Here is a 27,785-nt window from a genome sequence, read left to right as displayed (position 1 = left end):
AAAAGATAAAAATACATTTTCAGCTGTAACATTTACAAACAATTATTACTAGGTGATATATTCACTGGTTAGTTTAAAAATATTATATTTTTTACAAAAAACATCACAAAATATAAATCTAATTCTACACATATCCTGCAGCACTCGGCGCAGGCTGGCCAATTTGTCCGTTAGGCTGTGCACGAGCCTGGTTGGCCTTGTCTACTTCACGTTAAAATATAATAAATGATAATAAAAATTGTCCTAATAAGTACTGTATAAAAATGCTTATTCAGTGATCGTAATACCTATGTTGCAATAATTATAACACAATGCAATACATTACAATTATTTACTTAACCTACATTAAATTATAACTACTGCGATATTAATGCATAAAAAACAATATAATGTTTCTACTCTTGCACAACAACAAAATATGTAAAATTCGTACATTATAAAATTAATCATTTTTCTATGTTAAACATAAAGTGAAATTATTAACATTTAAAATTTTTCTCCAAAACTGAAATCTAAGACATTATAATTAATTGACATGCAATATGTGATAATACTTAGAAATAAAACAACAGTGAATATAGCTGATTCTGTGTGAACGTTCTACAGCGCGAATCGCACGGGTCGTCGAATTACACGCCCACTCCTTGTTACGCTTATGGGTGGCGCAAGCTGAATCGACTTCGTTGAAGTAGTGTCATGTGTAATAATCGGATTGTCAACCTGCGGATCATCATTTATCATAAACGCTGGTTTTAACCTATCTATTGAAATGCGTGTGACTCGACCTGGAAGTTGAATTTTAAAGACTTTCGGACTACGTTCTAAAACTAGATATGGACCATCGTACGGTGGCCTAAGTGATCTATGTACTACGTCATCTCTAATAAAAACGTGACTACAATTTTGTAAATCCGAATATACGAATACTTTTTTTGTATTAGTTTTATCTCTCGTCGGGCGATATTGAGAGATAGTCTCACGGATTTTACTTACTAAACTATAAGGATCACTTACGTCACGGTCTATCGTAGAACCATCGTAAAATTCGCCAGGCAAACGTAAAGTTTTACCGAAGGCCAATTCTGCGGCACTAACACCACTGTCAGTCCGAACCGCTGCTCTCAACCCTAACATAACCGTGGGCAACTCTTCAATCCACGACCTATTACTATCAAGTATTCGTGCCATTAGGGCTGCCTTCAATGATCTATGCCACCTTTCCACCGCACCATTACTTTGCGGGTCGTAAGGCGTGGTACGGCTCTTATGAATACCTAAAAAGGACATTAGCTTTAAAAATAAATTTGATTCGAACTGTCGTCCTTGATCACTAGTTATACGAATGGAACAACCATATCTAACTATCCAACCTTCATAAATATACTAAGCAACTATATCGGCAGTAATTTCTTTTACGGGAAATGCTTCGGGCCAGCGTGTACGTTTATCTATAATTGTGATTAAATATCTGTATCCCTGTGGAGATGTCGGCAAGGGACCAACTAAATCCACATGTATGTGCTCAAATCGAGAAACTTCGGGGAATTTTCCGATATCCGAAACAACGTGACGAGAAGTTTTCGATCTTTGACATTGAATACACGCTTTAGTCCATTTCCATACATCTATATTCATACCAGGCCAAAAAAATTGTTTTGAGACCATCTTTCGGGTCGTACGTATACCTGGATGACTTAAACTATGAACACTATTAAAAGCAATTTTTCTAAAATGATCAGTTATATAAGGCCTAATAACATTGCTCGAAACTTCGCAGTAAACTCCTTTTTTACAACTGGGTAAATACATTTTCTTAAACTTCACATTATCGTCGCTATTCCCACGTTGCATCATATTAATCAAGTACTCGTCTTTCACTTGCGCGTCAGCAAGTTCGTCGAAGTCGAGTACAGTCGGGCACACAATTGTTTCTACACGTGATAAGGTATCGGCTACAATATTATCTTTACCGCTAATATGCTGTATGTCGACCGTGAATTCACTTATAAAAAGTAATTGTCGCGTCCGTCTAGGCGTTTCTTTACTATCGTTACCTATTTTAGAAAATGCATGACACAAGGGCTTATGATCTGTAAATACTGTTAAAGGACGGCCTTCAAACAATTTTCTAAAATACTTTATGGCCTGAAAAATCGCTAACAACTCCCTATCGTATGTAGAGTATTTTTGTTCGGTAGGAGAAAACTTTTTGGAAAAATATCCTAAGGGTATCCACTTACCTTTAACTCGCAGTTGCAAAACAGCACCCATGCAGGTATTAGAAGCGTCCGTCATCAAGGCAAGGGGTACATCTAAGATTGGATATGACAATGTGACGGCATTTTGAAGACCTATCTGACATTGCACAAAAGCATTATCACTGTCGGCATTCCAAATGATTTTCGATTTATCATTTTTCTTAGCGTTTACTAAATATTTATTGAGTTCGCATTGATGTGAAGCCAAATGAGGTAAATGAGGTCTATAAAAATTTATCATCCCCAAAAAACGTCATAAGTCTGATACTGTTACGGGCTTAGGATAATTTAAAATGACCTCTACCTTATCTTTAAGCGGTTTAATACCATCTGCACTTACTTCGTGGCCTAAGAATTCTATACGCGACTGTCCGAAGCTACATTTGCTTAAGTTTACAGATATGCCATAGGTATTAAAACGTTCGAATACTAACTTTAATTGTGCTTGATGTAAGGTCTCATTTTCGCTGGCAATTATTACGCCATCCAAATAATTAAATAAAAAATCTAAACCTTGTAAAACCGTGTTGTTCATGAAGCGTTGAAACGTTTGTGCTGCGTTTCTTAATCCAAAAATCATTCGGGGAAATTCGAAAAGTCCAAACGGGGTAATAATTGCAGTTTTTTCTATATCGCAAGGGGCAACAGAAATACAATGGTAGGCTCTATTAACGTCTAATTTTGAAAATATTTTCTTATTGGCCAATATAAAAATAAAATCGTGTAATCGAGGAACTGGATATCTATCGGGCTTCGTAATCGCGTTCAGCTGTCGATAGTCGCCACATGGCCTAAGTTCGCCGTTCTTCTTTACAACGACATGAAGGGGACTGGCCCAAGCGCTTTTAGACGGCCTACAGATACCTAATTCTTGCATTATTCTAAACTCTTCCTTCACCTTTTTATATCTATCCGTCGGCAACGGTCTAGCTCGAGCATGAACAGGTGGACCGCTCGTCTCGATATAATGTAAAACATTATGCGGTGTAATTTCCTTAAAGGACATCGGTTTAATAATGTTAGGAAACATACATAATAAACTGGAATATGGATGATTTTCACAAACAGAATTCAGCGAATGTTGTGTACACTTAATTATGGAGGCTAACACATACAAATCAGTAGTTTGATCTATTAATTTTTTTCTGTACAAATCGACTAAGAGCTTATGATGCATTAAAAAATCCGCGCCTAAAATTGGCTGTTTAACATCTGCTAAAATAAATTCCCAACGGTACGGTCTTCTTAAATTAAGATTTAATACTAGAGATTTAACGCCATAAGTTGCAATTTCTGTACCGTTAGCAGCATATAACTTAAAATCTGATTGCAGTAATTTAGTAAAAGGGTTTTTGGACACTGGTAAGACAGACACATTGTCACCGGTATCAACTAAAAATCTTAAATTAGAATTTAAATCTGTTACCATAAGACGGCTGCAGGGTGTAATGGTACAGACCTCCGCCTTCATCCTCCCGCGCTAGTTTTCCGGCTGGGTAGCTGCTGCACTGGGGCTGGGGCTTCTCTTCCACGCGCACGGCGGAATGCACTTATGAGCACGCTGTCGGTACCTGAGGTGGTAGCTGCACAACCAGTCGGGTGCACCGGGACGACGTCGCTTTGACAACGACCTTGAAGAGTCACGAAAACTACGTGACAATGACCTGGGTCGCCGATGTCTCGATCGGGATCGTTCGATATTCGAAAGACGCGCGTTTATTTTTGCCAATTCCGCAGTTAGTGTGGCTACATCGACGTCCTCATGACTGGTCTTCTTCTATATCACTTCCGACACTTGACTGGAACGTGTGGCTTCCGCAACATTATCCGCAATCATCGCCAGGTTATTTAAGTCCTTTGTTTCTGCCACCACCAGTACGGCCTTAATCGTAGGTGGCAGATGACCTTGCCACAAAACTCGCAGAGTGTCGTCCGGTATTTTATCTCTTGCCAAATCACGCATTCTATGGAGTAGCTGGGAGGGTTTCTGGTCACCCAATTCCATCTCTCCTATTAGTTTTTCTATTTGTCTATATTTTGAATCTTCGAATAATGTTAATAATTTATTTTTGAGTTTAATGAATTTTTCGGTATCCGGCGGTTTTTCTAAAAAATCTGTTATCTGCACAATAACTTCTTTAGGTAGTTTTGATATGACGAGATCGAATTTATTCTCATCGCTTAATTTTTGTGGAGCCAAAATTGCTTCCACTCTGTAAAACCAAACTCTCGGCTGATCCATCCAAAAATCATGGATTCTCGAGGACACTGTGATCGCGAAGACTTCCGCGGGTGGCATTGCTCCAAGGTTAGGTGTTGTCATATTAAATTTTTCTTCAATTCACTTTTATTAAATACTGTGTTCACTTTTATTCTAAGATGTGTTCTTTTGTCGGGGTCACCAATGTAGGGTAGGGTCCTATTAACAGGCGGAAGTGTTGTCTTCAATAAAATTCAATATAGCTTCTTCAATATGTATATTACTTCATTGCATTAATTATTATAAGTGAACCGAACTACATGAGTTACAGACCGCTACTGAATATAAAATAAAATATAATTGATGGGAACACAGTGTGGACACGCATACATTAACAAAATGCTGCCTTAAGCATATTTGCATACGTGTGTACCTACAGCCTCACCCAAAGATATTCGTGACGATCGGCGCTGCCCTCATCCAACGTATTCCGGCGATCTTGACCAGATCGTCGGTCCATCTTCCTACCAACACTTCCGTCCGTCTTCCGGTACGTGGTCGTCATACGAGGACTTTTCTGCCCCACCGGCCATCTGTCCGTAGAACACTGTGCCCTGCCCACTTCCGCAAAGCGAACAAAGCCTTATGTAGTTACGTAATAAGAAAGTTGTGTTCCGCCATGCGCGTGCGACAGCACCGCCTCGCTCGATAGTTCTTCCCTGATTGAATGCTCCGCGGCCGGCGCTCGCCCGGCACAAATAACAAATCATCTTTGTACTCGCTTCTTAGCTTGACGTTCTTGACTACAGCATATTATTATATTATATCTGTGTATTACTGAATTTTCGAACGTTATCTTGACCCACTGAAATATTTCTAATTTATTGGAAAATTTGCACACGTAGTACGAACTGATGACAGTATAATATTTTCATTATTTTGACCATTCATCATAACCAAAATCACCATGATGCTTACAAATATATCGACACGATACAATAAATGACGCAATCGAGCCATTTTAATTAAGAGTATTTTTAATAATATTCTTAATACCTATACCATATCTTATACCAATTATATAAAGTAAAAGGAATAGCGAAAAGTACTGAAAGAAGTCTCGGGACAAAAATGAAAACTGCATCAAAATATAAAAAATCAATATTCCTAGCCAGGAATTGTACCCGTTGAGTTTGAAATATAAAATAAAATATAAGTAATGTAATTAAGGATCAAATTCTGGGAAGTAATGACATGGGCAAAATTAAGTATAATGTTGGATAATAGTAAACTGCTTCTAATTATAAGTATTCACATTCGTAATTGTGGTCAATAGTTTAACTAGCATAGACCCACAACCTTCAAAACATTCAAAATAAGAGGCTGAATATATTAGCCCTGCGGTATATCTTTCGAGTGAATTCTTACATTTTGATGTTCAATATGTGATTTTAAAATCAGCTCAGCATTCAGCTAAGAGGCTATTATTTATAATATAGTCTTACTTATTATGCGCCTCAATAGCACTGGAAACCCAAGCGCTGGCAGCTATATCGATCAACGGATCAGAACTTTAAAATAATCACAGAAAAACAATCCTTATCCTATTTTTCAATGAAAATAAGACTAAACATTTTATACATTATAACCGGAACAAACCAGAAAAATTAAAATGACGTCCCTCTATTATCTGTATATAAAGCTATATAGCATTCGTATTTGAACTTAAGTATACAACTCAATTTATACAATATTGCTTCTGGCAATACCAGTCTGTTGTTCGTTTATTGTGTTTCAGTCACTATTTTATTTATATTGAATGTACGATAGTTTCGAGTGGAAGAGGTGGAAATGAAATCATATTTTATCAATATACTGTAGAGGTGAAAACTTATATTGGCGCAATTAGCACTTTTGTTAGTGAGGATTTATTTATTATAAATTAAAATAATAAAGTTAAAGTTTCCGGAATCGGAACTTTTTATTGAAAACTTCCTCCTCTTTGAGGTTATTATGAAATATTTTTTATAAAAATAAGGGACGAGAAGGACGTTCAGCTGATGGTAATTGATACGCCCTGCCCATTACAATGCAGTGCCGCTCAGGATTCTTGAAAAACCCCAAAAATTCTGAGCGGCACTACAACTGCGCTCGTCACATTGAGACATAAAATGTTAAGTCTCATTTACGCAGTGATTTCACTAGCTACGGCGCCCTTCAGACCGAAACACAGTAATGCTTACACATCACTGCTTCACGGCAGAAATAGGCACCGTTGTGGTACCCATAATCTAGCCAGCATCCTGTGCAAAGGAGCCTACCACTGGTTAGTTACTTAATCTAATTATTAACAAAAAATAAATGCTTCTTCACACTTAAGTCTGACTTTTTATTGGAATATATATATATATATATATATATATATATATATTTTCCTCCACTTTGAGATTATTAGTTAGTATAGTTATGAACGAATAAATAAATGCTTCGTCACACTGAAACACAAACCGTGCTTGAACACTGTTGTTGAGGATGTAAAACAGAATGATATTGATGTTGTTCTACGTACGTCTAGCTAAGGACTAAAGAAGACTAGCTAAGGTGTAGTACAAAGCAATACCACACCAATCACATAGAACTGCGCCAGTCACTCTGAGACTAATGTGGAATGTGTCATGTGCTTGTTATTTCCCAGGAGTCACATCCTGCTTGGAAATATAAAAAAAATACCATATTGCCATTTTATTAAGGTGCCTCACATTTGTATATGTGTTTGCATAAAATAATATATTTAGTAGAAACAAATAAGTAAGTAAGATATGAATACCTCACTCTACTACATGTGCTATATACATAATATTATATTAATATTATTTAACTACAAGAGAGAGGGGGCGCTGGTGTCCTGTTGTTTACATCGACTGTGGCAATAAATCGAGTTTAAAAATATAATTAAGTGTTGAAATAGTTATTAGTCGTTAAAATCGAGTGATAAACACTGTAATGAACCTGTGAAAGTAAAGGACAAGAGAAACATTGCGTAAAAACAGTGAAAAAGTGATAAGTAACATTACCGGCTAAAAGTGTTGAGAACTCCATAATTACGCTAAAGATCAATTTGTGCGTCCAAAAAAAACAAACAGTGCATTAAAGTGAAAAATAAATAATTAATTTGAGAACATTGTGCGAACTTTGTGAAGAAAAATATCATCTAAATAACCTCAAATCATTCAAATTGCATTATCATTACGAGTCCAAAGTTCATTCGAATCCAAAATTCAGCGACATCTAACGGATTATGCGAGAACCTCTAGGAGATGAAAATAAGAACCATCAATCGATAAACAAGTGTAGGAAGTTTTCGCTATTTGCTCACAGAGGGCACTAATAATTATTAAATTTCAACTAACTACCGCTTGAGGGCGCCAGCAGTTTGTTATTTCTATTTCAACTGTAAAGAAAAAAAAAATGGAGGAAATGAGAGCACTGCTGTTAGAAATAAGGGAAGAACAAAAAACACAAAAAATAGCTGTCCAAGAATTAAGAGAAGAAATATTACAGAAAATAGACTCTACAGTCAATGCAAAGCTTCAGGAAATGTCTGAAAAACAAATAGAATTAGAAGAAAAAATACAAAAGCAAGAAAGAACTATAGATTACATGGAAAAAGGCTTAAGAAAGAGTAACTTAGTATTTTTCGGAATAGAAGAAGGCGAAATCTTTGAATTACAGAAAAAAGTACTAGATATTATAAATGATGAATTTCAGGTCAGGTGTGAAGATATGGAGATACAGGATATATACAGAATTGGAAAAAAAAATGAAAAACCACATCCTGTGGTGGATACTCTGACTACATTTGGCAAGAAATTAACTATTCTGAGAGAGTCCAGAACTAACAAAACTACACATTATGCTAAAGAACACTACCCTCCAAATATACTTTCGAAAAGAAAAGAACTTCAAAAAATTGCTAAAACAGAAAGAGAGAAGGGAAGAAAAGTAGTTATCAGATATGACAAACTAGTATACCTAGACGGGAAAATAGGTGAGATTTCTGTTCCGACACCTGTAAATAATCCAAGTTCGTCTAGAAGCCTACAAGATGGTGGGAATACCATAAACCAAAAACGCAACATGTCCACCTCACCTGAATTTTCAAAAAATGATAACAGAGAATACAACAAGAACAACCCGAAAAAGATACTAAATATGAAAGATTTCGTTACTCATACAAAAAAGTAGCAATCAGCGGCCCCCCCGGAACGTCTTCCAACACGGCTTGTCACCGAGGAAGAGTATGACAACCCTCCAGAAATAAACCCTCTAAAAAAATTTGTTACAACAAACCACACTTCAAATACTAAACAAGAAATTTACATATGTACTTACAATGTGAGATCACTTAAAAAAGAAAATAGAATGTTACAGCTAGAATATGCCCTTGAAAGGGTCAAATGGGACGTAATAGGACTGTCCGAAGTGAAGAGAAAAGGTTTAAAAATTGAAGAACTAAATTGGTGCATATTTTACCACTATGGAGAGACCAAAGGACACAGAGGTGTGGGCTTCTTAGTAAAAAAATATCACAAATTAAATATAATTGGTTTCTATGGAATATCGGAAAGAGTCGCAGTTTTGAACATAAAATTTGAAGGTACCCAAATTTCAATCATACAAAGCTATGCCCCGATGGAGAAGTCCAGTGAAATAGAAATAGATAAATTTTATGTAGATTTAGGTAGAGCGAAAGAAAAGTCAACGAAAAATATAATTATAATAGGAGATTTCAATGCGAAGATCGGTATTTCACCCGTACAAATAGGTTCAGTAATAGGAAGATACGGATTAGGCGCCTCTAATGAACGTGGTGAAAAACTAAAACAATTCACTATAGACCAAGAGTTGACAATACTAAATACAATGTACAAAAAGAAAGAAAACCAAAGATGGACCTGGCTTTCGCCAGATGGATACACTAAGAATGAAATTGACTACATCCTGTCAAACAAAAAATACTACTTCACAAATATAGAGGTGCTAAGGAAACTAGCGTTCCCTTCTGACCATAGATTACTAAGAGGAACAGTAATAATAAATGAAAGACGAAAAAACAGAAAGAAATATACACAACCAAGACCAAATTTACAGTCAATAAGAGAGCAAAAAAGATATAAGAATATTTTGCAAGAGAAACTTTACAAACATGAATCAACCGACAAAGAAAAATTAACAATACAACAACTCTATGATATCTTAGAAAAATCATTAACAGAAAGCATAATTGAATCACAAGTATCAAAACCGAAAGAAACCTTTACATTATCTGATAACATCAAGTCACTCATATCGAAAAGGCACACTCTACAACAAAAATCAGATAGAACAATGGAAGAAAAAATAGAGTTAAAAGAATTATATAGAATAATACAAGATGGCTATGACAATTACAAGTTAAAACGATATGAGAAATATATAGAGCAAACTAGCGGAATAAAAAGAATTAATAAAAAATTGCATAATAATAAATCATGGATACCGAAATTGAAAACATTACAAGCAACTACAGAAGATAGAAAAGATCTAGTACAAATTGGCCACTGATTTCTATAAACACCTATACAGACAAAAACAAGAAACAAACGAAAGAATTATCACAGGATATAAAAAACGTCAAACTGAAAACGAGAAACCACAATATTTTACTGGAAAAGAAATACAGTTATCTATTAGAGATCTAAAAAATAACAAAAGCCCCGGACCCGACTTTATTACAAACGAAGCGTTAAAACTAGGAGAAGAACAAATATTAGGACTAATAAATAGATTATTTAATGAAATACTAAGAGAGGAGACGGTTCCAGCTCAATGGAGTGAATCGGAAATAATTCTACTCTACAAGAAAGGAGACCCGTCTTGTGTATCAAACTACAGACCAATAAGCTTAATGTCGAATCTCTACAAACTATTTTCGCAATGTCTCCTGAAAAGGATCGGTCCACAAATTGACGTCAAACAACCAATAGAGCAGGCTGGCTTCAGACCAACATTCTCCACCATTGATCACATCCATGTGCTATGCCAGGTAGTAGAGAAATACAAAGAATTCAATGTGCCTCTATACCTGGCCTTCATTGATTATAAAAAAGCTTTCGACTCTATCTCCCACAGCGCTATAGTTAAGGCACTTAAGTACCATGAAATCGACGACACATACATCAATATAATAATGAATATTTATAGTAAGTGCCGAAGTAGAATAAGGTTAGACAGAAAGGGACCACCTTTCGCAATTCAAAGAGGAACCAGACAAGGAGACCCACTGTCGCCAAAAATATTCATAGCAGTACTTGAGCTTATAATTCACGATATAAACTGGAAAAGGGGAGGCATCAATATCAGAAATAAAAGGCTAACCCATTTAAGATTCGCAGACGACCTGGTTCTTCTAAGTAATACCGCTAGAGACCTACAAGACATGCTGACAGCACTACATCAGCACAGCGAGAAGGTCGGTCTTGAAATAAATTTTGACAAAACAAAAATCCTACCTACTCTCAGCGTCGAAGGCGAAGTAATAGAGTACGTTGAAGAGTACATATATTTAGGCAAACTGGTTTCGTTCAGAGAGATTGACTCGGAGGAAATAGATAGACGAATGGCGCTGGCATGGAAACGATACTGGTCCCTGAAAAATCTTCTTAAATCTAAGCTACCTATTGTTCACAAACGGAGACTCATGGACTCTATCATTCTACCTACACTAACCTATGGTAGCCAGACCTGTCCTGAAATAGACTGTCGCTATGCCAAAGAGCGATGGAGAGAAGTCTCCTAGGGATAAAACTTAAAGACAGGATCAGAAATGAAGAAATTCGGAAACGTACCAAAGTTAGAGATGCTATACAACATATCAGAAGACTAAAATGGAAGTGGGCCGGTCATGTAGCGAGACTTGAGGATGGGCGTTGGACAAAAGTGGTCACAGAGTGGAAAGGACCAGGAAGTGGAAAGCGCAAACTAGGTCGTCCGCTCAAACGCTGGTCAGATGACATACGCGAGACCGCAGGCAAACACTGGCTCGGATTGGCACAAGATAGGGTTAAATGGCACAACCTGGAGGAGGCCTACACCCGCACGGGGGTTCCTATGAATGAAATCAAATAACTAATAAATACTAACAAAAATTACTTTATTTCATTATAATTACTAATCCACTAAACAAAATGTTACTTAGTTCATAGGAGCAAATAAAAAGGCTTTTTATTTTATTTTATTATTTAACTACAAAGTTGTGAAATTAGAACTAACAAGACTACATAAATAGAGCCCAAAGCAATAATATATTAGTTTAGCTTTGTTGTTACAGGAAGGTTTTCGAGGTTCACTAGCTTTCAACAACTTTTACATACACCAATATTTTTGGTAACTTTGTTTAAATATTTGATGTGCTTATTTTGTTCGTATAGAATTCGTGTATGCCAGAAAATTCTAAACATCGGTATAAATCTTTACAGAATTTATTACTTTTCTATTTTTGTAATTTCATCATGAACAGTACAAATGTTAAAACTTAGAATATTAACAAACACAGATTTGTAATTTTAAAATAGGATGGCAAGTCAGAGTAAAATATCTATTTGCCTTATGCCTCTGTCTCCCCAAAAGGTCGCCTTCGATGAAGGCTTAGAGGGCACTGCCCAAACCCAACCTCAGTTGGTGTTTAGTGGGTAGGCACTTAGGTGTTACGTGAATCCCACATAGCCAACACATACTTAGGCTGCGTTGGTATGCATGAGCGATCACCACCTGGGATCCCGTCGTTATCCGGGAGGCAGCCCTTTCCCAATGTCTGGGTGCAAAAAAAATATTTTATATTTGACTGCTAATAGTTATATTAAAAGTAATAAATAAATAAATTACACGTAGTAATATTTTGGTGGTTTCTCTAATAAATTTACGATAAAAATAATTTTTTCTAAATTATTATCGTCTTTATTCATCAGTATTTATTTTTTATACTATTTATTTGCAGTATTGTGTAAGCATTATTATGTTTCGGTCTGAAGGGTGCCGTAGCTAGTGAAATTACTGGATAATGAGACTTAACACCTTACGTCTCAAGATGACCAGCGCTATTGTACCTAGTGCCGCTCAGAAATTTGGGTTTTTTAAAAATCCTTCGTTGCATTGCATTGGGCAGGGCTTATCAATTACGATCAGCTGAACGTCCTAAACGTCTCGTCCCTTATTTTCATAAATAAATAAATATATATTGACTATATATCATTATACTTATATATAGTCAATGCATGCCGTACATACAGTACATGCCTGTCGTATTGCAGACAAGCTTTTGTAAGCAACTAATAACAACGATTCCTTCCATCAAATTCCAGCATTGCACACGATCTTAACTTTAATATCACTTACGGAATCTAAATTTATGAGGTTCCTCCACAGTTCGACTCGAAACTTTCTTCCACGTACAAACATACGGGAATGACTTTCCTTGCGTGGTGTTTCCATATTTATATGATTACTAGGTTTTACCCGCGACTTCGTCCGCGTTGAATACTTACTTTGGGCATTTTTTTTATCTTTTATGATACTTTTCAAATAATACACATACAAACTGCTCTTTTCGCTGCTGGTATCGCTCTTTTATGATACAGCGGATATCCCTTTTTATTGTGGACGGTTTCTTTAATTATGTCCCTTTGAACTTTATAAATCTCCTATTTCATCCCCATGTAGGCCAAAGTTTCAAAAATGCTCGAACAAATATTTTTAAATTATTTCTTATCAAGTGCCTAAATACAAAATTTCATGGTTTTATCTTCGATAATGACTAATTCCATTCCATACAAACTTCCATCCCCTATTTGAAAACCCTTAATTTTTTTTTTGCCAAAAAAGGTAACCTATATCCCATTTTCAAGTTCTTGTCTATCTTTGTACTTAATTTTATCAAAATCGGTTCGGTGGCTTAGGCGTGAAAGTGTAACAAACAAACTTACATTCACATTTATAATATTAGTAGGAATTTGTGAAGTTTAAACAAAGTGTGCACGCCTGCCTAAAAGAGCAGCAACACTCCTTTTTTTTCCTTAAACGTTGAAAGAGATTTCCCTTTCACTGATTTGTCATCTTATAGAAGGCAATGTATTTTGTACAGTGGAGTGGCAATTTTATGCTTTAATCAGTATTAAAGCACAAAATTGCCAAAGCATAATCTGAGGAGTGATAATTTGTAGTATCTGACCACAACTCAAGGTTTCTTAGATAATAAGCTAGATATTATTAATCCCGTCCCTTTTGTTGCTATGAATTGAACTCAGTACACAGACTATAGAAGTATATTACCCAGTCTTCTTGTTGCAAAACATTAACAATTCGAATATTATGGTGTTTTTTTTTTTATTGTTTATAGTGAAGATTCAAAAGCGCTTAGTTTAAGCCTAATTGAATAAAGTAGTGTAATTTCACTTGGAACCTAAATAGTTATTTCTTTCCTATTTTTACTAGGAGGAAAACGAGCGTTCGGGTCACCTGGTGTTAAGTGATCACTCATTCTCTTGCAACACCGAGCGTTACCGGCGTTTCAGGAAAGTTTACGCGCTTTTTTGGAGGTACCCATGTCGTTTCGTCCTGGTAACACCGCACAAGAGATCTCATTCCACAGCCTTGTTGTGCGTGGAAGAAAATTCCTTAAAAACCGCACTGTGGTCATCCAGATGGTGTGGATAATATTGTTATTTGTGGCATGTCATGCGAAGATAGAATTCACCGGCAGGGATCGGGTCAAACAGCTCTTCGGATCACTCCCCGTGATAGATGCGATACAAGACACTTAATGAAGCGACGTCTCTACGCAACGCTAGGTGATCTAGCCGTTCTTTGAGTAGTGCATCCCCGGCAATTCGAGCAGCTCTGCGTTGCACGCGGTCAAATGGTTCAAGCTGATATTGGGGTGCGCCAGACTAGACATAATAGCAATATTCGGCTTGAAGTATTTCCGTGCTCTATTTATTACACCCAGCTTCTTCGAAAAAAATTGGCTTTACCTTCCAGATAACTGCGGAATTGGCAATCGCTTTCAAGAAAAATTGGATTTTTTATGGTAAACGCGCAAACTTGAGTAGTTAGGTGGTTAAATTGTGAAGTGTTCATTTTACCCCATTCCGCGACCTTATCAAAAGCCGCCCATCTGTGTGTTAGGTATACTAGGAGATCGCCCAACGATGGACCGTGGCGAAAGTCATACTGTCGATCTTTGATCAACAGTTGACCCTTTAGGTATACCAAGGGCTGACGGTATTTATTTCAACTAAGGAGTCATAACAAACATCTTATTTTATTCTATAGTCATTATTCATTATATAAACAAAAATAAAGTTTGTTTTTGCACGTGTGGTTATTCAATTTAAACAATACTATCATGCATGTGCATAGCCAATTTTTGAAGAAGTTTAGATTTGATTAAAATACCAATACTATTATTTACGAAGCTGATATGAGGAAGTGAAGATAGACATTAATAAAGAGGTTAAAATATAACGCAGAAAGACGTTAAAGTTGTAATAATAAGTATTAAACGGTAATTATACGTCTAGTTACAACAATTCATCTCCAAATAACACTGAATAAAACAGTACAATACGAAGTGTATTAACGTAAATATTAGCTCGGCTTGAAATAATCAAAATCTCCCTTCTGTGAAATTACTTCGTCATCGTTCCAAATATTACTTTAACATTCTAGTAAATGACACACGGCTCTTAAAAATAACAATGGAACTCTTAATAGTGACCTGCCCTGGTTTCTCGTCTATTAGTTATTACGCACATTATAGTTTTCACGCACAAAAGTATATAATATGTATAGGAAAATTTTCAATAGCTATTTTACAGACTTCTCTATTTTTATTTTTAAACTAGCTGACCCGGCAAACGTTGTTTTGCCACATAAATTATTACTTTAAGAGTAAGACCGTTTCTTGAAAATTGCAACATTACTTTATTTTTCTTAAATAAATGTAGCCTAAGTTACTCTTTATTACATCAGCTACTTCCCGTCTGGTCCCGTCAAAATCGGTACAGCCATTTCAGAGATTAGCCGGAGCTAACATACCGACAGACAGAAAAAAATTGTAAATGTTATTATGGTTTGTTATAAAGTATATATATATTCATATACATGTAGTAAAAAACGGTTATTTCAATAATACAAACAGACACTCCAATTTTATTTATATGTATAGATAGATAACATACAGTCCATTTTTCGTGATTAATATAATATATTATTACTTATTTTATCTAGATTCACTGTCTACAAAATAAATAAAAAACAATAGCTCTTGGAACCAAAGCGTTTTAATGCGAATTTTGATTAAGTACATTATGGATGTTTAAAAGCATAGAAAATGTATACTCGTTTTCGTTAGTTGACTATACAGCCAGAGTGGCCGCGAAATTCAACTTTGACTCGCCTCATACGCCTGCGGTTAACTGACTACTACAAAATGAACACGATCCGAGATTGCTCGAATCCGAGTGAAAGGTGCCGCTACTATAGCCCTACTCCACTCGGATCCGAGTGGAGCAAGGAATGTGTTAATAGATGCATGTTTTTTAAGCCCATTTATAAGTGACCATATCGGAGTTCACAAATAAACAATTCAATACAGTCAAATTAGCTAAGTAAAGCATGGGCCTATATAAATTGAATATTGAAAATTTAAGACAATATTTCAATAGATCGTAGTCAACTTAAGTACTGGGGAATTCTTTCTTATTTTGTACCTTACAGTTAAAGATCTAAATTCTGTCTAAAGCTCTTAAATAACGAACTCTTGCAGTATCAGTTCATTCATGTGATGGGTAAGGTTGGCACCATATTAAAATTAAAAGCTTCTATACTAACTTTATCAAAGGATAAGGGAATTCAAGTCTTATATAATTAAATTTATATTTGTCAAATAAAATAAAACTTCACGAGTTTCCATGTAGCTGAAAGTAAACTCAAGAAGTTTTATTCTGTTTGACGAGAAGCAAGGAACACGCACTACACAAGTGATGGGAAAAAGCTGAAACTCTTTATTTACATTTATATTAATTACGTTTTGTTAGAGAATGAATTCAAAATTTTCAGCCTGCAATATTATATTATTATTTATCAAAGGTATTTGTTTATATTGTTACAAATTATACATTTATATTGGCAACAGTGTGTTTTGATCTAGCTCTAGGTGTGCTATTACTATTACAAAAATAGTCATGTAAATTATGTTTTGTAATAAAAGTGAATGTATATATTAAAGCATTTTAGTTCATTATATTAATATATATATATTTGTAGGAATACTTTACATTCTTTATTTTTTATAAGATTTAAAACAACATTTTAAAGCTTATTTTGGCGCTACAGTCGAAAAACAGATGAATATTAGTAATTTTTATTTTTCGAACAAAATATAGAAAAATAACCGTGTTGATAAGCCAATTTATTATATTGCTAATTAAGTATTACTAGCATTGTCGATTTTAGGATGTAACCGTTTATTGCGAGCGAAATATGCGCAGGAGCACCTAGTGGTACATAAAAGTGTACATTGTTATATTTAATCACTTATTTTAATAGCACGGCAAGTTAAGTATGGAGTGAGTATGCGAGACACAGATTTATTAAGCTTGTTATAATAAGCCCTCCAAAACTGAAATATCGTTGTCACCAGTGTGTATAAAATAATCACCGTAGCGAAAACGTTCGTAGCTACTTTCCGTGTAGCTCTACCGTGTCATACTGCTATAAAACTTTATTCACTCTCTGTTACGAAGTTATCAATATTTATATGCGTAGTGCATACTTGAAGCACTTTAAGAAGCTGAAAGTAGCACTTTTAATACAATGCATTCTTAAGATAATCGTTACAGTATTTTACAGCACAGCCTCGAGACAAAATAAGACTGACTGTAGAAGAATTGAAAATAAATTTGAAGGGTTATTACGTAACCCTTTGAAACTTTATGTAAAGGTTTTATATTATATTATTCGTTACAATCACCACGTACTTAACACTGATATATTTAATATCTATAAGGTCTTGGCTCAAAATAGTAAAGAAAATGTATTGATTTATGTCATTAATGGTCAACCTTTAACCGCCGCACTCATAGTCGTTCCTTATCTTAGTGCTAAGGAGTACTAAGCTAAGTATACATTAATCTACTAAGGAGAGTTCTATCCCAGACACGTCACTTTTAATTTCCTTTGCTAAGGTCACATTTAAGTAAGCCTGGACTTTCAATATCGATAAATTGTTTGTGATACCAGCATTCAAAATAATAAAATAATATAATTTTGATTTTTTTTATTTTTTTGATTTCCAAATGTATTTAATAGCAGAAAACTTCATAATTATCTGAAAACAACAAATAAAATAAACTGACTTGTTATTTTTTACTGTGACAATATCCAAAGTCGTTGTGATTTTGTGGTTTGGGAACATGTTATCCGTGAAATTCATTACAAAAAATAAGTTACTGTTAGTTAGTTAATAAGGAAATTAACACGGCAGTCTGTTTAAAACAGGAGATTTACCTCATCTGTAATTTTCACAAATAGCAATGGAAGCCTTCTCACTATAGTTAAGGACGTATCTACCATACAGCCTCATCCTATAGAAAATTTGTGCACTATCATTTCTTTTAAGAATTACATATATTTATTGTTACTAATAACTGATCAATTATTTAAATTAAATTAAATTAATATTGCATTCATTATTACAAAAATAAATACGTTGATCTCAATATTAACACGTCAAAACATTATTTAAAAAAATTTGTATAGGTCTGGCGATACTTAAAGTTAAGTATTCCTTGGGCCTATCAAGGAATCATTAGGTAACTATAGGAATATATTTGAATATGTAAAACTTATTGTATGTATAGGTATCGATTGCGATTTAGGTTCTTTGCATTAACTAGGTTTTAGTTTTAAACATTTTACTAAATTTGACTAATTTCTGCTGCTCAGATATTTTTCTTCCAATAGAATGGTGAATGATTTTTACATGAAACTGAGTCGATTTGAATTAAAATATTTCCATCAATATGACTTATTTTTATGAATAACTGGCACTTAAACAAAAAATAACTAAGCTAAAATTATTTTCACAAAAAGAAGCAAATGGTTGCTCGAACAATTTTCCTGTATGTATTCTGGATTAAGGTTTCCCCAAACTGTCGTAAGTTAAAATAAAACATATTGTATATTAATAGTTACGTTAATCTACTTTTACCAACATAATATCTATTAGCACTGTTCACTGTTTTGAGATCAAACATTATAATTGTTAAAATACAATCATTTTAAAGATCATATTTAGTAACAAATTACTGTAATAATAAAATTTAAAACAATTTAATCGACCACCCCGTACCGGTGTTACAACTTGAATTTCAAATTCAAATATTTTTATTCAAAATAGGATGTGAAATCACTTATTGAAAGTCAAAAAAAAAACTACCACCCATTCCAAATTGAATGCCTCAGGCCTGAGAAGAATGGGCGCAACAAACTCAGCGGGCTTTTTTTTCATCAAAAGTATGTTTTACAATTAAAGTAACATTTACAAAGTAACATTGTACAATTAAACGTATTATTTAATAGCCTGAGGGCGGTCGCTCCATTCCCAATCTGTGGTATCATTAAGAAAGTCATTTATGTTATAGTAACCTTTACCACACAAACGTTTTTTAACAATTCCTTTGAATAACGTAACACCTTTGTTTTGAACATTTTCTGGGATCTTGTTGTAAAAGCATATACATCGCCCCACAAAAGACTTACTAACTCGACTAAGCCGAGTAGTAGGCATCATCAGTTTGTCTGTTCCTAGTGTTAACGTTATGACAGTTTCTGGCAAATTCACTTATGTGCCTATGAACATACATTACATTATCAAGAATATATTGAGAAGCAACAGTCAAGATGTTAATTTCTTTAAATTTTGCTCTCAATGATTCTCTAGGACCTAGGTTATAAATAGCGCGAATAGCCCTCTTCTGCAGCACAAATATTGTATTAATATCAGCAGCGTTGCCCCATACCAATATACCATAGGACATAATACTAAGGAAATAACTAAAGTATACTAGTCGCGCCGTATCTGTCAGTTAATTGTCTAATTTTTTTAACCGCGTATGCTGCAGAACTAAGTCTGTTCGCCAATCCTTCAATATGAGGGGCCCCATTGTAATTTGGAATCTAGAGTTATGCCAAGAAATATAGCAGATTCCACCGGTTCTATCACCTCTCCGTTTAACAAAACATTTGCATTTACATTTTTGACATTTGGTACGGTAAATTTAATGAATTTAGTTTTCTTGGTATTTAACAATAGGTTATTAGCGCTAAACCAGTACACGTTGTCAGATAAAATATCGTTCACTTCGTCATACATAGCTTGGTTTCTTTTCACTTTGAAAATCAGTGAAGTGTCGTCCGCAAACAATACTACCTTATGTTTTTTCTCTATAAGATTAGGAAGATCATTTATATAGATAAGGAAGAGGAACGGTCCAAGAATAGACCCTTGTGGTACCCCCATACTGAGAGGAGTCCCAGGAGATCTCCTGCCATTCACGTCGACCCTCTGAATTCTATTGTTTAGATATGAAGTCAGAAGATCGAGCGAAGTTCCTTTTATGCCATATTGGTATAGCTTCCTGACCAGCGTTGAATGTTGAACACAATCAAAAGCCTTAGATAAATCACAGAAGATGTCAAGTGCATTCTGCGATTCCTCCCAGGCATCAAAAATATTCTTGATCAGCTCAACACCTGCATCCATTGTTGAACGTCCCCTAGTAAAGCCAAATTGTTTCAAATGAAGTAACTTATGAGAGTTAAAGTAAGTAAGCATTTGGCTTAAAATTATTTTTTCAAAAATTTTACTAAGGGTCGGCAAAACCGACACAGGACGGTAGTTGTTCGGGTCAGAAGAGCATCCCGACTTAAATATTGGTGTAATTTTACTATGTTTCAGAAGGTCAGGAAACACGCCACGATTAATACAATTATTAAATACTATTGCAAGATATGGTGCTATGACATCAATTATTGAACTTATTATTTTAACAGAAATGCCCCATATATCAGCAGTTTTTTTCATGTCTAGAGATTTAAAAGTTTTAATTGTTTCTCCAGGGCTAACAAAACTAAAATTGAAACTTTGTTGACATCCTATAAAATTTTCCAGAAGAAGTGACTCAGCAACACTGGTGGAGGAGACAAGAGTGTTTGTGATAGAAACTGGAATCTCAGAAAAAAAATTCTCAAAAGCAGTAGCAACTTCCTGCTGAGATTGAATTATTGTATTGTTTATTGATAGATTATATTCAATGTTGCGGTCTTTCAGTCTTCCAGATTCCCAGTTAATAACATTCCAAGTCATCTTTATTTTATTTGGCGCATTTTTAATTATTTGTCTGATATGCATAGACTTTGCAATAGAATAGACACTTTTAAATAATTTAGAGTATTTTTTAACATACTCGAGAAAAGATGTATCATGATTATACAATGATCTCTCACTATACAGTTCATATAGCCTTTGTCTGCTCCTATGAATGCCAGCTGTTGCCCAGTCATTAAATGACAGGAGACCACCTGATTTGACTGTCTTAGAAGTAAATATAGAAGCAAACTCTGTTTTAATTATTTTAAATAACATATCATACATTTCATTTGGATTAATATTATATTTGAATAAATCCAAATTTGAGAGTTTAACTGACACATTGCCTCTATATTTCTCCATTCGCCTATTATTCACAGGAACAAACGTAAACTTTTTAATTTTAGTACATTTATTGACCTCAATCTTAAAAGAGGCTAACTGACCAAAGTGGTCTGAACTCAGTTTGTTAATTATTGCCTGAGAGATGGGTTTATAATTGGTAAATATGTTATCAATACAGCTTTTGGAGGTGCCAGTTACTCTAGTAGGCTCTAAGAAAATATTGGTTAAATCATATGATTTGAATAAAGATCTGAATCTAATACTGGTTGAGGATTTTTCTAATAAATTGATATTAAAATCACCACATATCATGATATACTTCTTAGACTCAGATAATTTTAATAAAACCTCCTCCAATACACTTTCAAATAATTCATATACTGCATCTGGGGGTCTGTATACACTAACAACAATGGCGCACTTGAGCTCTGCACAGGCTATTTCAATTGTAGGTTCAACAGAGAGGCCTACAATATCTTCTCGTTCTTTGAATTTAAATAATTTACTTACAAGAATAAGAGAGCCGCCACATGTAGCTTTTTCTCTGCTAAACACACTTGCCACCTGATGACCACTGAAGTTAAAGATGAGCTCATATTTTCTGAGCCAGTGCTCTGTTTAACATAAAATATGTATATCTTTATGATTTATAAATAACTCCAGTTCAAGTTCTTTACCTAATAATCCTTGCATGTTTTGGTGCATCAGGTTTGCAATTTTACAATTATTACTTATTCTAGTACTTGTTATATTACATTGTGTTTTTACACTGCTAGAGGAGTCCCCTATTGTCTTATTGTTTAACTTTTTGGAAAATATTCCAAATCTTTGCTTAAATTAGTACACTGCTCAATAGAAGCAGTGGTTATTAAATTAATACTCTGCTCAATAGAAGCAGTGGTTATTAAATTATTACTCTGCTCAATAAAAGCGGAGTCCACAAAGTTATCACACTGCTCAATAGAAGCAGTGCTTATCGACTTACAACTAAACTGCTCAAAAGAAGCAGGGGTTGCCAAATAGTTGGCTGTGTTATAGTATAAATAATATGATAGCGATTTTGCTATCTGTCTTTTATAGAAATTAGATAGGTGTAACCTATCAGATGTCAAAACCTTACATTTTTTATAATTAATTATGTTATTAATGTCTATTATCTGTATTTTGTTAGATAATATATTATTATTACATGTCAAATAATGAGAATTAGACAATAGGGTTAACAAATTGTTTAAATTGTATCGTATTTTGTTTTCCTGTGGCAAATCAGGCATATATGGCAATCTGTACATTATAAGATTAGCTATTTTTAAGCTATTTAATTCACTGTATAGTTTTTGTAGATTCTTTTTATTTAAATTATCTCTTCTCCCAATCATTACAATAATAGAAGTATTAGAGCAGTGAGTATCACTTAAAATTCGTTTAATAATTTGATAATAATTTGCCCCTGGCATGCAAGTATTGGTTACTGACTGCCCGTTACTTATTTTATGAAAAATCAACCCCATATTTCTTCCCAGATCATCACTGTAGATCTTTATAAGTTTCTTCTGGGAAGAATGTATTTGTGGAGGTTGGTTTACAATACCCGAAGTGTGAGTCCCCACAGACTGAGAAATTGATTTTCTGTTACTCTTTTTGCCAGAAGGGCCTGGAGAAAACTGACAGTTACAATTATTATACATTTTAGAGATTGATTTAAAACACTCTGTGTTATAGGTACTTAACTCAATCAATTCATCCATAGCTGTTATGTGATCTTGTATGTCTTTTTGAGAAATCTCATATTGTTGAGATACATGATCCAGTTTTTTTGTAATGTTAATAGCTCAGACTGTAGAGAGCTCACACTTTCCTTATAATCCCTTCTAATGTTTTCCAAATCTACACAGAGTTCTTCAGTCTGTAATTTTAGCTGATTTCTTTCCCGGTATAGTTTAGAAAACATTGCACTTGAGATTTTATTTTTGTTTACAATCTTATTGTGTTTTTTAATGAATTTTTGCAATCTAACATATTTCTTAAATTTATTTTTACTTATATGAATTGGGTGGAAAGCCACAGAGCCCACACTAACATTAGTTGCTTTATTATTGGATATTTGGGCTGGTGACACTAAATCAGGGGCCTTTCCAACCAACTCATTAAACAGGCACTGGGTTTGAGAAGTCTTGGAACTTTGATCTGATGTTTTAAGAGAGTTATTAACAACCTTAGCTTCATAAAGCTGGGATTTTAGTTTTACCACTAAATCTAGTTTCCTCGTATTCTCCTCTATACTGCTCAAACCCATTGACCATTGCACGCAAGTGTTTGTTTTCTTCTAATAACTTCGAGTTTACTGTGTGCAATTGACATATTTCAGTTTTTAAATTTTTATTTTTATTAACAATCTCAATAACCTCAATTTCATTGTCGTCCCTTTCTTTAAGAAGCTGTTCGTATTGTCCCTTGTACTTTCTTAGCTCCACGAGGGTTAGTTGGAGCTGTTCCTCAGTTTGGCGGGCTTTGTTTCCTCGGGTCATTTTTAAAACAGCTGACGGATCACGGGAGACGCACAAAAACTTAAGTTATACAAATTAATACACAATAACACTTGTTTATATATACACTGAGTTTTAACAATATATTTTACTTAGATTGAACAAATATTTACGCTAGATTATTTGCTTTAACAATTAAATTTATTAAAATTAATTAGGAGAAGTTGAATTTGGAACTATGCCTTAGGGTTGCCACAGCAAAAAAAAGCCTGTATTTGTGGTCAACTGACAACGTCATATTGGTGTTGTCAGTTGACTGTCTATACTTTACATTGTTATATATTATTACAATTTTCTAATAAGATTTAGACATAGAGATTAATAATCATTAAATAAATTAAGCCAATTAAATAAAATCAACTAAAAATAAAAATTTAAATAAAATAACATTATAAATATGTTGGTAACGTAATAGTTGGTTGGTAATTAATAAATAATATGTTAAATTAACAACCTGCCACAGTAGACATAAATGTACTGCCAGTATACGGTTCATAATGTTAAATCATGATAATTATGTTTAGTATTGGATTTTTTTTAAATTAAAAGGGTAATAAGCTTTCGAGTTTTCCAATGATGAATAGTTTCATATTACCAATTATCTCTTTCAACATCTACGGAAATAAATGACATAAGGAGGATTATCATTAAAAAACCTCTGATGCTAGTGTCATCTAACATGTCATGTCAAACAACGCAATGTGTTGGAAAAGCTCCTGATCTTAGTATTTCTAGGTTGATGATTGAAATGTCTTTCTGAAAGACCGGCTTGCTGAGAGCACTTTTGATTTCTCTCGTCTTAGGCTGCCAGTCCACCAGAGCGGAGCGAGGCAGCGGAGCCGAGAAACGGACTAATGCGGAGTGGAGTTGCGTACTGTGACTGTCCACCGGAGCGGAGCGAGGCTGCGGAGCGGAGTGAGGAAGTAATGCGGAGCGGAGTTGCTGTGTTTTTCAATATGCGGAGCTAGGCAGCAAGTACGCGACGAGTGATTTCGAGCTCCCGGCGTGGGGCGATTGGTTTAATTCTACGCGAAATGTCAGTGATAGCAGACATGCCATCGAAAAAGTTGATACATTATTACCTTACATTGCTTGAGGAAGAAGAGTTGGAGTCAGAAGAAGCCGAAATACTTACCATATACCATTTGAACAATTCTATGAGGAAACATAGATTTTGGTTAAGAAATCATATCAAACATCGTTCAGAACACAGTGAATGTTTTACTTTTTTCCAAACAGCTGATGAAGAAACTTTCGAAAATTCTTATAGATTCCGCATCCCCGCACGTTTCCCCGCTCCGTTTCCCCGCTCCGCATCCCCGCACGTTTCCCCGCTCCGTTTCCCCGCTCCGCATACCGGTTTTATATGAAATTTTAAACTAGCTCGCAAGTCCCTGTCCACTTAAGAGGAGCGGAGATTTTGTGCAATCCTATTGGTTAATATTTCTCCGTTTCTCGGCTCCGCTGCCTCGCTCCGCTCTGGTGGACTGGCAGCCTTAAAGTAGGTCAGCAGATGTATTTTAAACTCTTTTTTCCACCTATTCAATTAATATGCTATATTTTTCCAGCAAATTTCTTATTTCCGTTCTCTACAAAACTGATTTCATTGCCTGCTTGATATTATGTGCAAAATGTTGATTTTTAGAATAAAATAGAAACACTTTATTAGCATACAAAAAACACTCACACAAAAACACAACAATTTACAATATTAATTAAAATCTTAAAATACTAAATTAAATGCCGTAACAATATTATAAAGATTAAAAATAAAGTAATAAAAACAACAGTGTGAGCGTGATTCCCTGCTAAAAGGAGCTGACTCAGTATATTGTTGGTCAGTGCAGAAGACAACAACACAACACTGGTTTTCAGCAGCCCCTCGTGACATTTGGAGTAGACAGTTGCATTAGTCTTCCCATTGTTATTAATTTGTGTAGAAAGGTATCAAAGGGAATGACTAAAGATCCAGCCGTTCACAGAGCACTGGGTCCCCGACAATTCGAGCTGCTCTGCGTTGCACGCGGTCAAATGGATCGAGCTGATACTGGGGTGCGCCAGACCAGAGATGACAGCAATACTCCATGTGTGACCGGACGGGCGCTTTGTAGAGCGCTAGAATATGGGCCGGCTTGAAGTATTGCCGTGCTCTATTGATGACGCCCAGCTTCTTCGAAGCCAATTTGGCCTTACCCTCCAGATGGCCACGGAATTGGCAATCGCTCAAAATTTCGAAACCCAGTATTTCGATACTAGGCGAGGCTTTAAGTGAAGATTTATCGAAGAGCAGTGATACGACAAATGGGGTTTTTTTAGTGGTAAACGCGCAATCTTGAGACTTCTGGGGGTTAAATTGGACAAGGTTCAATTTATCCCATTCCGCGACCTTCTCGAGAGAGGACTCGATAGAAGACACAAGTTTCTCCCAGCACTGGTCGACGTTTTCGTGAGAGAGACCTGCATGGCCCGTGTATACGGCATCACCAGTGCTGTCGTCTGCATAGCAATGTATGTTGGAGGTGTCCAACATATCATTGATATGCAGAAGAAACAGCGTGGGAGATAGCACACAGCCTTGGGGCACTCCAGCGTAAACGGGCTTGGGATTCGAGCAAAAACCGTCGACAACGGCTTGTATGCTGCGCCCAGTGAGGAAGCTGGAGGTCCACTTGCATAAGCTCTCGTGAAGCCCAAATGATGGAAGTTTTGAGAGGAGCGCCTTGTGCCATACACGATCAAAGGCCGTCGCTATATCCAGGCTAACTGCCAGGCCTTCCCCCTTGCTTTAAATAGCCGCCGCCCATCTATGTGTTCGGTATACCAGAAGATCACCTGCTGACCGACCCTGGCGAAAGCCATATTGTCGGTTGTTGATCAACTGGTGACCCTCTAGGTATACCAGAAGTTGACGGGTAATTATGCTCTCCATGATTTTGGAGATCAGGGAGGTTATAGCAATAGGCCTGTAGTTTGCCGGATCCGAACTATCTCCTTTTTTTTTGGATCGGATGGATAAGGGCTGACTTCCATGAGTCAGGGACTACGCTTTTGGAATAAGAGTACTGGAATAAACGCGTTAGCACCGGCGTCAACTCAGGGGCACACATTCTAAGCACGATTGGAGAAATGCCATCCGGCCCGCTTGACTTCCTGACGTCCATCGAAAATAGAGCTCGCCTAACAGTTTTCTATCTGAACTGTACTTCAGGCATAGAGCTCTGACTCCGCGGGATGGTCGGCGGTGTTTTTCCGTTGTCGTCAAGAGTCGAGTTGGAGGCGAAAAGAGCGCACAGGAGATCGGCTTTCTCTTTTGCCGTATAGGCCAGGGTGTCATTCCTCATGTGCAACGGCGGCATTGACAGCTGGTTGAAGTTACTGAGAGCAGCTTTCAACAACGACCAGAACTTGCAAGTTCCGGTCGGGTAACTGGAAAGCTGCTCGCCGATTTTGACGACGTGCTTTGACTTCGCACGGGCGATTTGCCGCTTAAAAAATCTGGAGGCACGGTTATATTTCCTCTTAAGAACTTTGCAGTTCGGATCCTTTGTGCCTAGCACCGCAACCCAAGTTCGATACGCCTGTTTTTTGCAGTCAGATGCTGCTTTAACTGACGTCGAACCAGGGCTGTGATCTGCCACCGATCGGTACTACAGAGCTTGGTATAAAAATATCCATCCCCTGCAGTATCACATCGGCTACTGCAACGGCGCAGGCACTAGGATCATCCGAAGGGAAACAAACCGTGCCCCAAGGGTAGGATGCAAAAAAATAACGCAACCTATCCCAATCTGCTGACTTGTAGTGCCAAACGCGGCGGGTCGCTGGTGGTCTGCGACGTTGCCGTCGGATGGGCACTACACTCCTGACCAGGCAATGGTCGGACGTTCCGAGAGGGGCATCGACAAAGATCTGATATCCATCGGGATGTGTAGTCAGTAGAAAATCTAATAAGGACGGCATGTGGCTAT

Source organism: Leptidea sinapis, chromosome 28, assembly GCF_905404315.1.
Source record: "Leptidea sinapis chromosome 28, ilLepSina1.1, whole genome shotgun sequence".
In the NCBI taxonomy this organism is placed as follows: domain Eukaryota; kingdom Metazoa; phylum Arthropoda; class Insecta; order Lepidoptera; family Pieridae; genus Leptidea; species Leptidea sinapis.
This window is presented reverse-complemented; position numbering follows the sequence as displayed.